Source organism: Salvelinus fontinalis, chromosome 6 (genome assembly GCF_029448725.1).
Source record: "Salvelinus fontinalis isolate EN_2023a chromosome 6, ASM2944872v1, whole genome shotgun sequence".
NCBI lineage: Eukaryota > Metazoa > Chordata > Actinopteri > Salmoniformes > Salmonidae > Salvelinus > Salvelinus fontinalis.
The window spans coordinates 20,041,191-20,045,139 of NC_074670.1; positions in this window are offsets into that span (position 1 = coordinate 20,041,191).

Below are 3,949 nucleotides of genomic sequence, written 5' to 3' on the forward strand. Positions count from 1 at the left end.
TATCTGACCAGCAGTGGCCAGACAAATTATTTTTATTGAAGACTGGGGGGTTGTGGAGAAGTACTAATGTCAACATAAAACATCTATTTCGCTGAAATTACTGTCATACTTCTGCTTTTTGGAGAGAAAAAAATTCCAACAGTCACAACAATACCACAGCCAAACCACCAAACTGATTTGTGTTATTTTGCAATAACACCCACTGGGCAAAAACTGGTTGAATCAGCATTGTTTCCATGTCATTTCAATGTTATGACATTGAGTCAACGTGAAAAACTTATCTGATTTGCAAAAAGTCATCAATGTAAGGGCATTGTCTTTATTTCGCCAAACTTTTAACCTAAATTCTATGACACGGTGAAATGTGTTGTTGATTTAACGATCAATTCACAATAGTTGACAACTCAATACCTCACATGTAATAATTCAAAACAAAATGTTGAACTGACATCTGTTCCCACTGGGCAGAGGCAGTATATAATATGGCATGGCATATACGTCAAGATTAATATACTCAACAGTTTTGTTTGAATTATTTACTTGAGAAGTTTTGAGTTATCTGATTAAATCAAAACTTTTAAAGGTGTAAAGGATAGACAGAGATACACGCATACAGAGATGATCTGAGTTTTAGTAATACACAATTCTGGGATTATATTTGGATTATAATGAATACAGAGTTCAATAACCATTCCATGCATGAGTACTCATAATCCCTCACAACATTATATAGTTCAGAATATGTTATCACATACAGAAGGTAATTTTAAGGTACTTTTACAATTTTATGTCGAAATGCTCTAGCCTACAACCTGGACATGAAAGGAACGTTTTTAAAGGATATTTTGGAGCCATGAGAGTTTATTTGAAAAGAAAAATGCTCTTGCCTCCAAACTTGATATGTAAAGGTTTTCCATATTTGTTAAGGAGTTTTTCAATCAGCCACACCCTGACTCCTTGACGACACAGTGTTCACCACTGAGCACGTAACTCTTGTTGCACTGGCAGCCCTCCACACAGCAGACTTTGGAACAGATCTCGGGGACATTGGGAATGGCACAGGTAGCAGGGCAGGCAGTGCCACATAGCTCATAGTGACTGTGGTATGGGCAAGCCAGGGCTGTTCGAGTTGAGAAAAAACAAACATCACAAATGTAGTTCTAATACACTCTGCAAGTGCACAAGCGATTACATCGTGTCATTATACACATTTAAGAATGTCTGAGTCCCGAAATGTGATGTTTTGTTATAGCTGAGTACTAAGGGCATTTGGAGGCCTTTCTCCACAGCCGTGAGACTACAGCCCCAACCTGATGACATTCGGCCACGTAATTAGCCAAGGCCTCACACAACACGTCCTGTCGACCCTCATTCAGACACACATCATAGAGGCAGTCTGAGTCAAACTCCTCCACCGGCACTTTCTTATGACACTGGTGAAATGGGCCCCCTCCGTCTGTCATCAGACGTAAAGTGCCCGGTCTGTATCTGAGCACGTGGCGCAGTTGCCGTTACAGACGTGCAAGCAGAATGGGTCACAGTCGGCAATGCTCCAGGATGCCACCCACGCCGTGGTATTTACCTAAAGCACACCTGTGGGAGTGGTGAAGTCATCTGCTTTGTTACCATTGTAGATGCCACAGATGAAACGATGTTGTCGTAGTAACAGCTGCTGATGGTCACCATGAAGAAGGCGGTCCAATCAAAAGTGATCTTCAGGCCAACATCTGTCTGGATGGTCCCTTGGATACCAGACTCTGTGATTTGGATGTTGCCAGACTCCAAACTCACAGGGAGGTCAGACCTAATCAATCTGAGACAAGAGAGAGAGAAGAGGATTTAAAGAGGACTTAAAGTGGATGGAGAGCACAGAGGATTCTTACATTAAACTTCATCATGAAAAATCTGTATCAAATATAACTGGAAGCCACCCACCTCCACTGTCCCTCTTTGGCCAGTGAGAATGGTGATCCTGTGACCACTCAGGTCTATGTTGGCTGATTTGAGGAAGGAGCCTTTGGAGTTGACTCGCAGTTCGTTCTTGGTCTGGATGCTGAACTGAGGCAGGGAGGGATCTTTGCCCGTCGTATTCACCAGAATGTAGGAGCAGGTACCCATGAAGGAGAAGGGCTGGCCATCGAACGTGCTGTAGTGAGGGTCACCGAACAACCAGCAGGTGGCCTTGGACTGGGCCACACATATCGCCTTATTGTTCATCACCACAGAGTTCACTTTCTCACGGTGTCCTCACAGGGGTCTGACAACATGTGCATTAGAGATCTTAAAATATCTTTGTCACGCTCTGACCTTAGAGAGCCTTTTTATGTCTCCATTTTGGTTTGGTCAGGGTGTGATTTGGGTGGGCATTCTATGTTCTTTATTTCTAGGTTTTGTATTTATTTGTTTCTGGCCGAGTGTGGTTCCCAATCAGAGGCAGCTGTCTATCGTTGTCTCTGATTAGGGATCATACTTAGGCAGCCCTTTTCCCTCCTTCTGTGTGGGATCTTGTTCTTTGTTTGTGTGAAGGTAGTTTGCACATCGAAGCTGTTCGCTCGTTGTATTCTTTATTGTTTTGTCCTTTCTAAGTTTCACTTCATTATTAAATTATGTGGAACTCAAAGAACGCTGCGCCTTGGTCTCTTCATTCCGACGACAACCGTTACAGAAGATACCACCACAAAAAAGACCAAGCAGCATTTCTTGGAGGAGTGGACATGGGAGGAGATAATGGAAGGCAAGGGACCCTGGGCACAGGCGGGCGAATATCGCCGTCCTAAGGAGGAGCTGGAAGCAGCTAAGGCGGAACGGCGACGCTATGAGGAGTTGGCTCAACGAGGCATGCATGAGAGGCAGCCCCAGAAATGTTTTTTGGGGGGGGCACACGGGGTGATTGGCGTCAGGTTATAGACCTGAGCCAACTCCCCGTGCTTGCCGTGGGGAGAGAGTGACCGGGCAGGCACCGTGTTATGCGGTAAAGCGCACGGTGTCTCCAGTGCCCACTCATAGCCTGGTGCGCTATATTCCAGTTCCCGCATCGGCCGGGCTAGAGTGGGCATCCAGCCAGGACGGATGGTGCCGGCTCAGCGCTCCTGGCCTCCAGTGCGTCTCTTCGGCCCAGGTTATCCTGCGCCAGCTCTACACACGGTGTCCCCGGTTCGCCAGCACAGCCCAGTGCGGCCTGTTCCAGCTCCCCGCACTTGCCGGGCTACAGGGGGTATCCAGCCAGGACGAGTTGTGCTAGCTTTGCGCTCCAGACCTCCGCTGCGACTCCACGGTCCAGTGTATCCTGCACCGGCTCTGCGCAAGGTGTCTCCAATCCGCCTGCACAGCCCAGTGCATCCTGTGTCAGCGCCTTGAACGTACCGGGCTGAAGTGGGTATCCAGCCAGGACGGGTTGTGCCTGCTCCACGAACCAGGCCTCCTGTGTGTCTCTACAGTCCTTTGATGATCCATGGCACGAAGCCTCCAGTGATGATCCATGGCACGAAGCCTCCAGTGATGATCCATGGCACGAAGCCTTCAGTGAAATTCCATGGCACGAAGCCTCCAGTGATGATCCATAGCACGAAGCCTCCACTGATGATCCATGGCACGAAGCCTTCAGTGATGAGTCATGGCACGAAGCCGCCAACGACGGTCCCCAGTCCGGAGCCTCCAGCGACAGTCCCCAGTCCGGAGCCTCCAGCGACGGCCTCTAGTCCGGAGCCTCCAGCGACAGTCCCCAGTCCGGAGCCTCCAGCGACGGCCTCTAGTCCGGAGCCTCCAGCGACGGTCCCCAGTCCGGAGCCTCCAGCGACGGTCTCCAGTCCGGAGCCTCCAGCAACGGCCTCCAGTCCGGAGCCTCCAGCGACGGTCCCCATTCCGGAGCCTCCAGCGCCTCCAGCGATGCCCACCCAGACACTCCCCCATAGGTTCAGGTTTTGTGGCCGGAGTCCGCACCTTTGGGGGG